Source organism: Oenanthe melanoleuca, chromosome Z (assembly GCF_029582105.1).
Source record: "Oenanthe melanoleuca isolate GR-GAL-2019-014 chromosome Z, OMel1.0, whole genome shotgun sequence".
NCBI classification, from domain to species: Eukaryota; Metazoa; Chordata; class Aves; order Passeriformes; family Muscicapidae; genus Oenanthe; species Oenanthe melanoleuca.
In genome coordinates, this window is record NC_079362.1 from 62,844,911 (window position 1) to 62,857,737 (window position 12,827).

The following is a 12,827-nucleotide window of genomic DNA, read 5'->3' on the forward strand; positions in this document are numbered from 1 at the left end:
TGGTCAGTATGAAACTGGTTTCTGGAAGTTCCAGCTCTTCAGGAATCACCAGCTCCCTGGCTACTGTACAAAATTTGATCCATGAGTTTTCCTGGGAGCCCAGATTATAATTCTGCAAGTTATTAAAAGGGGAACATAGCAGTAGAGTACTCAGCTTTTAATTAATTGTTTTTCATGACATTTGTTTTTCAGGGCCAAGAAGGTCTAATTAAGACCAAATCAAAACAAAAAACTTCATACCAAACCAACCAACCAACCAACCAACCAACCAACAACCAACCACTGAAATTAAAAAGAAAGGAAAGAAAGGAAAGAAAATAAAGGAAAGAAAAAGGAACATAACTCACTCTCTCTGAGCTGATTTTTGATCTTTAAACTTGTTTAGTCTGAAAAGCACCTGTTGTCATGTTCTAAAAGTCTGTATATTTCTGATATTTTGTCCCAGTACAAGAAAATTAATTTCAGAAAGACAAGCTGGGAGTTTTACTGATTTCGTCTCAAGCAGCCTACTGTCTTTGTGTGTTGATAACAAGTTAGATACAATAATAGAGAATGGTTCAGACAAAGAACAAAGTAAGTGAGCCAGGTATTACAATACCCTGAAGCCCACATTTTCAACTGCTGTTTAAAACCAGGCCTGATTACTAATGGAGCTGTTTCTTTTCAGGCAGCTCCATAAAGTGAAAGTTGCAAGAAAGCTTAGACTGTGGGCATCAGCAGGGAAATAAAATATTCCTGTATTTGTGGGTGGTGAACCCTTGTGCAAAGCTGTGCCATAGAGCCATAAAGTCAAAACCAGCACTTCTGAAGTTTAAAATCCAAGCAACAATAAAGTGGTGTATTCACAAACTTTTACATTATCACACTGCATTGACTGTGTACACTGAAAATGCTCATTGTTGTGGTTAAAAAGACATAGAAGAGCAAGTTCTCTATTACTCCACTCTTACAGATTTGGAGAAGCCACTAAATTGTATAATGATGTCTCCAACATTTTAAAATATTTTAAATGGATTTAAATCTTTTGGAACATTAAAACGCCACATGAAAACACGATAGTGTACATTACTGGTCTAAGGAAGAACAGCATCATAGCAGTCATGCAGAAATTGCCAATAACGAGAACTGAAGTAGAAAGTCTTGATTTGTACCTCCTTTTATGTTCCTGTTGGAGGGTGAAAAATCTATCATGAATATCTAGGCATGCAAACATCTGAGATTTGTAAATTGTCATCGGACTCCCACTCTCCTGCTACTGAATCACAGAAATGCCTAAAATATTCAGCTACACAGCACTGACATTCAAGATCCCATTTGTCTAAACTATACTGGTGGACATCTTCAAATGCTTTCTTAACTGGGAAATCATGAACAGATACTGCATCCTGCTGGAACCCACAGACAAGTGGATTGTAGGCCAGCCTTTGTGTCTGGACTCAGCCCAAATCCCTGCTTGAAGCTCTGCTTATGCCTTTTATTCAGCCATTTTCCGTGTAAATTATACATGGTTTCCATGGGAATGGAGACCCATTCATGCCTCTGTCACCTGAAAAACGTCATTCGAAAGCAAGTCACATTGATACCCTATCTACCATTCAGTAGATTGATACCCAATCTACCAATTGTTTTAGATCTCTTCAGCAAAGACAAATAGTTTTAAGGGGAAGAATGTGCAACCCTCTCCTGCTCAGGGACTGGAATAATTTCTAGAGCTGTTGAGAGTGTGTTTCTTCGGGCTGAAGTGACCATGAAGAAGAGACATATTTTCACTGAGCAGTGTTTGACTGTATTCAGTGTATTATGGTAAAGTTTTGTGCCTGTGGCAAGGAGTTTGTCTGTCATATAACTCATGGTACTTGGAGCCAATTCTTTTGAAGTTAAGAAAAGATTAGTTCAATGTATTTGTTTAGGGACCTATCTATCGCCTCCTGGACTTTGAAGTTCTTTTTTCCTGCTGTTTACTAGTGAATTCACTTTCAGTTTTGAACTTTCTTAATACAAAGTTGAATGATCACATTATTACATGGGTTTTTTAAAAGAATTCCATATAGGTATATTCAGGATCTATAAGTATTTTGATTAAATGCTACATTCCCAGCTTGAGAGGTATGTATTAAATCTAAAATAAAGGATTTTATGAAATTCCAAATTCCAATGCCTGTTTCATAAGTCTATCAAACTTTAAAAACTTCTTTAATGAGTGAAAACATTTCATCATTCATTTATGTCATCAATTACATTGCAGGTAAAATATAGAACAAAATATCTAATTGTTCTTATAATAACAGCCTGTTATAATTTTTCTTTTCTTTTAAAAATTACGATTTAGTGCCTTCCTAACAAGAAAAAACATGCAGTTTTTCAACAACTTCACATACAATTTTTTAAAATCAACTACTGAGAATTGTAAATGATATGAGCTTTAAACTTATGGTAAAGTCAGAAATGCGGTGGTTTGGCAAATCATGCCTTCCTCTGTAAAAAAAAAGAATGCTGGGATTTAGTTTTCTTTCAAACACCAATTTCAATGACTCTTTCATGTTTTCCTTCTCTATTTTTACTAAGGATCTTGAGAGCAGGAACGCTCTCAACATATGTTAGAACAGAAGCCACCAAAATGAATCACACAGTTCACATGATATGCCTAGATATGTCTAGAACTAATACAGTGAGAAAGGCAGTATTATTTTTTAATTCTATTAAATTAATGCTATTAATGAACTGGTATCTTACTCACTTATTCAACAAAGCGTTCTCTGGACCAGAATTCTGTTATCTGGTCATGTCTTAAAACAGGAAGTATTTTTTTCAGATAAGCTCACCCACACAAGCCAGCAGAGGCCACGAGAGAAGGCAGCTGTAGTCTCACAGAAGTCATGTGGAACATAGGCAGCTTAGAAAATCCTGGCTATGTAAACTTAGAGTTTGGGGTCAGATTGCGTCTGAAAATATATCCAAGTGTTCCTAATTAAATCCTTTGGATGACAGAGTACTTTACCAATTTACAGAATTATTGCATTTTCGTAGGCTCTGCCTGGGGATTTGGAGAGAGAGCCCTAATAACATTTGCCACTCTGTGGTGTTTAGATCCTTACAGTAAACGTGCATTCCTTCCAATGCAAAATTCTAAACAGCCCCAACAAGCTAAAAATCTCTTTAAAATGTAGAGAGATGAGTTTGTTTCTCATTTGTTAAACAATCTCCACAGCAATAGCAATATTCTTCCATGACAAATATAGCTAGCCAATGGGACAATATGATATCCATATTATACGTAGAAGAGTGAAACTGGCAGGAGACATACTGAATTAATTCCATTTAATTTTCCTTTGAAATTCTTAGTAGTGTCAGGGTTTTACCAAGGCAAAACATTTGGATGTGGTTATACAACCATCACTGCCTGACAGGATAGACATCTTAGCAATCATAGAATATTAGTCACACTTGGGAATTAAGTAATTTATTATTATATTTATCTGATGCATAACATGAGCATAAAATGCTGTACTGCCTCCTTCTCAACTTAAAAAGTGCAGGTCCTCAGAAGAGTGAGACAGGGAAAACAAGAAATTTGCAAATTACATTTAGTATTTTGGTTTGTTTAAAATTCCTCTGGAGTATATTTTTTTCTCTATATTTTTCTCTGGCTCAAACAGATCAGTAACTTCACTAAAGCATAATATTGTTCTTAGGTATGAATTTTCAGTATTTTCTACTTCGCTTTGGTGAGACCAAAGTGTGTGTGTCCAGCACAGGTGTCCCAAATTTGAGAGGGACATGGAAGAGTTGGACCAAGTCCAGAGGAGGTCACAAAGCTGATAGGAGGGCTGGAGCTTCTCCCCTTTAAAGACAGGCTGAGAAATTTGGGCTGTTCAGGCTGGAGATAAAAAAGTTGTGTGCAGACCTGCCAGAGTCTGAAGGGGAGCTACAGCGAACCTGGAGAGGGAGTCTTTGTCAGGAACTATAGAGACAGGACAAGGAGTAATGGGTACACACTGAAAGAGAGGAAATTTATATTAGATACAAAGAATAAATTCTGTACTGTCAGGATGCTGGGACATTGGAACAGTTTGCCCAGAGAGATTATGAATAACCCAGCCCTGGAAGTGTTCAAGGCCAGGTTAGATAAGGCCTTCAGCAGCCTGGTCAAGTGGCAGGTGTCCCTTCCATGGCAGGGGGATTAGGATTAAATGATCTTTAAGGTTCCTTCTCATCCTCAATATTCTATGACTCTATGACTGCTGTGAATATTATGAAAATTAATATGTTATTCTAGCCATTTGGAGGCTGCTTTCTTTCCTTCTAGGCTTTTTTCTCCAGTGCTCCTTACTATTAATTCTCCCTGCCAAGCTCCAAATCAGCTATATCCTATCTTCTCACCAGATCAACTCCTGTACACACTGTAGTCTACTGCAGTTGTTCCCCACAATAACCCTCTATTGATTTTGCTCTTGAACTAGGTCTGACCTTCAGGTATCTTCTGTTCTCCTGCAGCCCCAAACCTGTGCTCCTAGCTGCCCTGCTCCTGTGATGAGCACAGAGCAATCAGGAAAACAGTGGAAAGAAGTTTCCTTGATCTCAAATTGCATATGAGTATTACCAGCATGTTACACAGATTATTACAAAACCTGTAACAATTTTGTCCCTCTGCTCAGTCCTGGTGATACTTCAACTGGAGTCTGTGTCCAGTTCTGGGCTCCTCAGCACAAGAGAGAAATGGAACCCCTGGAGTAGTTCCAGTGGAGGGTGACAAGGATGATCAAAGGATCAGAGCAAAAAAAGCACAAAAAGATCTCTATTATGAGGACAGACTGAGGGAGTTGGGCCTGTTCAGCCTCGAGAAGAGAGAGCTGAGAGGGGACCCCATGAGTGTCTGTCAGGGCCTGCAGGGAGGGGTCAGAGCATGGACCAGGCTCTGCTCCATGGTGCCAGGCAATGGGACAAGAGACATGGGGCAGTGAGTGATGAACATGAAGAAGAAATTTACTATGTGGGTGACCACCAAGCAACCCAGAACAGGTTGCCCAGATAGTTGTGGAGTCTCCCTCACTTGAGATATCAAGCACCATTGGAATGCAATCCCGTGCTGTGTGTTCTGGGGTGGCCCTGCTTGAGCAGAGAGGTTGGATCAGATGACCCAGTGTGGGTCCTTCTAATCTGACCCATTCTGTGCTTCTGTGAATATTATGTTTCATAAGATGAGAATCTTATGATTTGCTTTTGTGCTAATATTATTCTTTTGATAACAGAATAATCTGAACCACATGCACAAGAAAGAAAATTAAATTAATCCCAGATGTACTAAATTTTTAAAGATATTCTGAGGGTCAATGTATTTGTTTTCAAGCTCCTAATCTTCAGAGGTTCAATATAGGATTTTTAAGCTCCTAGTTTTGGAAATAATGGATGTGTGTGGCTGATAAGAAATAATTTTTTTTTGGTGCAAGATGCTTCTGTTGGAAATATTCATTCACCAAAACCAAAATATTTTGTGGAAAAAGGTAATTATCAAAATCCTTCTTGAGCATTATTGACCATTTTTTGTAAACACTTTGAAATGCAAACATTTCATGTTCAGCACCAGAACATTCTGCTAGAAGTTGACAAGTTGATGCATAGTCACACTGACAGGCACTCATTTCATGTGGGAGAGACATGACTGATTAACTGACTGAGCTATATTATGTCAAAACTCCACTTTCCAACATCATTTCATTAAAAACGATAACTTTCCAGGTCTTCCTTATAAATTATGGATCCACTTGGGAGGAAACCAAAAAATGTTGTCAGTTGACTGGTGGTTTCCTAATGGGCATATAATATTGGTGTAGGGAAAAAGAAACAATTTCTCAGAGTTCCACACAGAATTTGTCATTTTGGAAGGAACCACAATAGGTCACCTGATCCAACCGCCTTGCTTGAGCAGGGACATCCTAGAGCTCATGGCATTTCATCCAGATGGTTCTGGAATATCTCTAGTGAGGGAGACCCCACAACATCTCTGGGCAACCTGTGTCAGTGTGGGGTCATCCACGAAATAATGAAGTTCTTCCTCATGTTCAGGTGGAACTTCCTGTGCATCAGTTTTCACCCTTATTTCTAGTTCTAAAGTTAGAAGAAAATTATCTTTGACTATTTTTTAAAAGTCAAGTGCAAACTTATGATTCTTCCTGCCCCAGCCTTTATATAAGATATGATTAAAGAATAAGCATCAAGAGTTAAAAGTAAAACATTATCAGGGGCAGGTGGGTGAGGTGAATGAATGAAGTGTCATGTCCTGATATTACTTAGACTTGGAGTACATATTTTCAATAATGGAATTTCTTACTCAATCAAAGATTTAAGAGTTTATGTTTTTTTGGGGTTATTTTAATGGAAAAAAACCCCACAGGACTGAAATTATCCCATTATAAGCACAGTAATGGAATAGATATGCAGTTAAGATTGAGAAAATAAGAAATTTGAAAGAAAAACAGAGCAGTAAAATTAATTTGGAATTTCCTGTTTAGTAGATAGCTTTCAAACGGGGAAATTTTGTCTTGAAAATTTTCTTCAAATTCCAAATATAGGTTTGTTTGATCTGAAGATTGAGGTGATACTTTGTGTCTACATTCTTAAAACCCTAAAGACATTTTTTAAAAGGGGGTCATAACTCATTCTCTGCTGTCATTTTCATTTCCGTTTCTGTATCTCTGTCCTAAAGAAAAGAACATCATTTATGTAAAGTCTGATATTACTTTTATTCAGATAATGCTGAAGTGACCTAAAGGAGAGAATTGTCCATGTTCTAAGTAAGTATTAAAATGATGTATAGCATTATTTTTAATGCACATGTGTATTTGTTACAAAACATGGGATCAAAGCAGGCTCAAATATACAAATTAGCTGAGATTTATGTTAGGAAATAGAGGTTATGCAATCATCTGGCGTTTTCTGCAGCAGGAATATGTTAACTCTGCCATTCTTGTAAGTACAGCAGTGAGTGAGAGCTAAGACCACATGGAAAAGGAGGGCAACCAGTCTTTTCCAAAAGTCTGGCCCTTGAGTGTTAGTCAGCAACTTAACTTTCTGACCATTTTTGTTGTTGTTGTTGTTGTTTTTTGCTATTTGTGGGGGTTTGTTTGTTTGTTTGTTTTGGTTTTGGTTTTGTTCTTTTGTTAGGCAAAGGGATTGAACTGTCAGGCCAGACAAGAACAAGAAACAACAATGACAATCTCAAAGACAGTAGGAGTTTAGTGTTTGGGAGTCATGCTGCAAATTTGCAGACACGCATAGTAGCACAAGGATAAAAAAGAAATCTTAGTGAAGGGAAGAAAAATAATATTTCAACCAAGGGCAGCTATGATGTTTTTCCACAGGGAGCTCTTCAAGCCAGTGCAGTTTCACCCCCAGCTCCCGCTCCTGGGGAGGTTCATATTGGAATAGTGAAAAATTACTGAAAATGGCTTTCTCTGTGACCCAGCTTGTGCTGTTACCTGTTTGTTAGATTTCCCCACAGAGAAACAAGCATGCTTGAAATAAGGCTCCAAAGACCTGTGGGATGAAAAAGGGCAATGATGAAGTGCTGTCTAAAATACCTGTATGAGAACAGAGTGCAACATGGTGTTCTACTCCAGCTCATCCCAGCATCTGTAGGTTTAATGAGTATATCAGGTAAGAAAGCTGGGCAGAGAAAAGAGGACATGGGCAAGAGAAAAGCTCCACAGCTGTGACTGAACATATCCAGGCTAGTTGAGAATGAGGCATCTGCCACTGTAGCATCTGCTACTGTGGCAAGGTGAAGTTTAACACACTCCAACAATTTGCTTGCATTTTTGGTAAATGTTCAGTTACAACAGCTTTCCAACTCAGCTGCATTGCTGGGAGTGTCTCCAGTGGGAATTTTAAAGACAGTTCAAATATACAAAAAGTATCTGAAATATGAGGGGGAAATATCGGGATTTATTTGTCTCTGCTATGGCTTCTTCCATGACTAACTTCAATCTCTGACCACCTTTTCTAAATTCCCTTAAGGCTATGTCTCAGATGGCAAGGGTGAGTATGTGAGGAGTTGGAAGCACAACACTAATGCTTTCATAATATCATCTTGCTTTTATGTTTTGATCTACAAGGTCACAGGTGATAGTAGCTGATCCTCTTCTGCTCTATCCTATTCAAACATTAATCTTCAGACAGCACAACAATGTCTGTAAAGATTGTCTGTATTCATTTGCTGCCATCAGCCATAATCCTGTGAAGGTTTTCATAGAGAAATTGGACTTTCAGAGTTTTTCTTGTACTTGGTGTTCCACAGCTCTACATTTCAGATGTAAGTACTTTTTGGAACATCTTGGTGATCTTATGTTTTTTCTACTTTTTTTCTACTTACATGTTTTTGTCTTGGAGTTTTACACTAGATTTAAAAACTGGCTTTAATTTACTAGAACATCTTGTTAACTCGCATTCCTATCAGTATCTTTCATCTCTAAAGCAGATTGCTTCATCAAAACTATTTATCAATAAAATTTTCAAAGACACTTAAATTAAATCAGGATGACAACTTAGAATTCCTTAATTCCTTTCCACAGAAAGCATAAAATTGTTGCTCTCCTTTCTAATTTTGTGTTCAAAACTTTTTGTTCCACTTAATGGAGCAGCTTAAGAGAAGTAATCAGAAAAACAGCTCCTGTAGCAGAGCCAAAAGGAACGAAACAAGCTGTTCTTAAGTCTGAAAACAGTAGTTATAGCCAGAGTGGATTTTCAACACATGTATGTCAACATTTGTACAGAAAGTGGCAAAAGCAAATTGGTGGGTCTAGGTCAATAGGAATGTTGCTTACATGTTAAACTGGGGGTGATACACGTACATAAGGACTGGTAGCCCAGATTTGTGGCAAAGATCAACAACTTAGAAGCTCAGAGTTTTTGAAAGGACTACAATGTATGTCTCTCTAAACAATAAAATCCACCCTTGCTTAGTTGGTATACAGTGAGAGCATAATAAATACAAAATACATCTTCGTATTAGTTGGAATAGAAGAAGTGCCTACCCAGATTTTAGAAGCAAAGTCTTCCAGAATCTAATGTATTTTACTTCTAATTTTATAACACCTATTTCTCCATGTGTTTTCTGCTCAATTTGATACACTCAGGTTTCCAAGGGCTTGATTAAAACATTAATAGAGATAACAATGTGATAGTTTGATATATAGTTTAATGGCTTTGTAGAATAGCAAATAGAACTTTAAATTCTGGTATCTTGGTGGAAGACTGAATATCACCCAGCCATGGCACTCACAGCCCAGAGAGCCAAACGTGTCCTGGGCTGCATCCAGAGCCCCGTGGGCAGCAGGGCAGGGAGGGGATTCTGCCCCTCTGCTCTGCTCTGTGAGACCCACCTGGAGCACTGCAGCCAGAGCTGGGGTCCCTGCACAGGAGGGACAGGGACCTGCTGGAGTGAGCCCGGAGGAGGAAACAAAGAGGATCAGGGGGATGGAGCACCTTTCCTACAGGAACAGACTGAGAGAGTTGAGACTCTCATATATATATATATGTCTAATGGAGATCTTGTAATACCTTCCAGTACCCAAAAGGAAATTCAGAAAAGAAGAGAAAGGCTCTATCAGGAAGAAGTGCAGTGATGGGATGAGAGGGAGCCATTTTAGACAGAAAAATAGTAGATTTAGATTTGATTTTAGAAAGAAATTATGTATTGTGAAAGTGGTGATGCATCCAAATAAGTTGCCTGGAGAATTTGTGGATGCCTCATGCCTGCAAATGTTCCAGGCCAGGCTGAATGTGACACTGAGCCACCTGGTTTAGTAGAACATGATGACCCTGCCCATGGAAGAGAGTCTGGAAGGAGATAATCTTTAAGGTCATTTCCAACCCAAACCATTCTATGATTCTGTGATAAATATCTGGGTAAATGAGACTAAAGTTTTGTCTGTCAATTTTGTTTGTATGAAAACTGCAAATTACTTATTTACTACACACTAAGATGTGTTGTAGAAGAGGGAAAACCCATATTGTGAATTCATTGTGCCAGAAGAAAAAATGCATATACTTATATTGTTGCTGCTTCAAGTCAGTTCTTATGATTTGAAGATCCATGACTCTGCCTATAACTCCCATTCACATTCTACACTTTAGGAAGAATCAATTTTAACTTTTCATGACAGTCTTGAGGAGTGCAGTAATGTACTGTATTTATATAGGAGAAAATAAAATAAAAAATACGTATCATAATATGCCATAATTACATTACCACTAAAAAAAGAAAATAAAAGCCGTTATTTGGGAAATACTAGCTCAAGTTTGTGTGACAGAACATTGTAGAAAAAAATTAAAAGGTAAGCCCATCTTTCTTCTGAACTTTGGTTTTACTGCACTTAAGATAATTCTGAATTTGCTATGCACATATGATCTACCTCTCCATTCCCTGAACAAATTTGTATTCATTCAGAGGAGATGCTTTTTCATGAAGGATCACTCCTTGTCTCCCAATATCATATGATACCCACCATGAAAGAAATGCCTTGAGATGTTGCACATAAAGTTTCAACAAACAGGCACACTACCTGTGATAAATTGTTTTATTGTCTAATGAAAAACATTAAGTAATTTGATCTTGCTTACCCTTCAGTGAAAAAAGTTGACAAGAATCTGGAGAAAACACTAGCATGTGCTTTGCAACACATGTCAGAGGACAATTTATCATGTAGGTACATGCTTGGGATTCTAAGCCGTGACACTTGCAGAGGGGATAATGGGTTCTCATATCTTTTGGACTGTGTCAGAGGAAAGTGGGCTGGGTGAGATGGTGCAACACAGTGTTCCTACAGTTTTTACAGCTGTTGTCATGCCACTATCCCTTGATCTGAATGCTGCTAAAATGAGTCAGGGTTGTCTATACATAATTCACTGTCATTGGCATTGCTGCCTTTCTTAATTCTACAAAGCAAAGAAAATGAAATTAAGATACACAGAGTTAAACTACCTCAGAAAGCAGACATAACTTTATGAGCTGAGAATTGATATCCAGCTATATAACTTCCAGTTACCACCAGAAAGTAATGATAAAAATTTCTGCAAAAGCTACCTCAGGTAATAGAAATCATTGTTTGGTGCATTATTGAAAAGAGTTCTAGTTCTTCCTAGGAAACTCCCTCATATTTATTTTCCCTGACATTTAACTCCTTTCAGTCAAGGACAAGCTTAAGGTTCATAATATTTTCTACACCAAACAAAGTTTCTATACAGTCACATAGTCAAACTTTGGAAGTGAAAAAATACTAGTATTTATTTAGTACTTCCTGAAACTACAAAGATGCCTTTTTCCTGTCTGTGAGTTTTGTTTTTGTTTCAAGCATTACAGATCTGTCTGCAACTCAGACATTACTATTTATTAGTACAGTATGTTCTCTGCTTCTACTACTGTGTCAGAGGTATACGACATTGACTTGCTGCCTTAAGCAAACAAAAGAGTAAAAGAATAATCAGGTAGTCGATAAAAAGATTTTCAGTTAGAGTAGACTTTGACTTCTGTAATTCTTTGCAAATACCAGTTCATTTAAGGTTACCTTGTTTGTACAAAGTGACAACTTCTTGTGATGAGGTTTCAGATCCCACCTGTTCCTTGATTGAGTGGATGTCATTTGCAATTTAATGTGACTGACATAATGAAAATCTTCCATGCTACAATAGAATGCCTGTCAATATCAAATTTCTTAACCAACTTATCTCTTGGTATTCAAAGGAGGACAAACTATGCTGAAAGAATCACTTTTATCATGGTCACTGATTCTTTACATGAAAGTTACTGCAATAGCACATCCTAATAACAAAAATATGAAAATAAGTTAATGGAAATCTGTATCTGTAAAGACATCTTTTTCATACCAGCTGACCTTTATGATCTCAAGGCATATCCAAGTTTCTTCTAATCAGTGCCAAATCCTCCTCTTGTTTCAGAATCATTACTAGTCTGAGATATCTTTATCCTGAAACATCATGGAAAAACTTCAGGTGGCCTCCCTCAAGTAATCAATACTACTCCACTACAGGCATGACAAAAGCAATTTTTTTGGTAAAATAACAATTTAATCAAAGCTTGTGCCCTCCAGGTGGAGTTAGTGAAGAAATCAGAACTGACATATATTTCAGTTCTGAAATGCTGAGAGAAATACAAATTCATCTGAGCATTAAAAAAAAAAAAAAAAACAACAAAACAACCAACCAACTAACCAACCAGAACAAAACAAAACAAAACAAAAAAACAGTGATAAAAAATATCCTTTGGAGGGTTCCTCATTCTCACCAGTAGAGACAGAGAATGGGTATTTTCTCCAGACAGAAGAATAGATCAAAAAGCTCCAAGAGGTGCTTTAGACAACATGGCTAGGCAAATCAAGATCAAGAGGAAGCCATACCCAAAGACAAACACCTGGACAGGTACAAGGGGCAGGAGGGTATACTACAGGGCTATGAAGAAATAGATTTTAGTAAACAGGTGACAGGGACAGAGTGACCAACCAAGAACAACAGCAGTGAGGAAAATGGTTCAGGCACCAGGAGGGAGGAAACCAAGGCAGCAGCAGGGTCAAGACTGAAGTGGGGGTGGTCAAAGGAGTAACACAGATGAGTGGACATCAGGCATTCCAGGACATGAGACTTGCCTACACCCAAAGTCACACTGAGGAGGAAAAAAACAAGTTGTACAATGCCAACATATACCTTGTATTTACAACAGACCTTTGGACAGCCTCCTGGGACCACCTGTAGCTGCAGCAACTTTACACAAGTGTTGCAATAACAGGTTGTGGACAAGTACAGGTCACACATCCTCG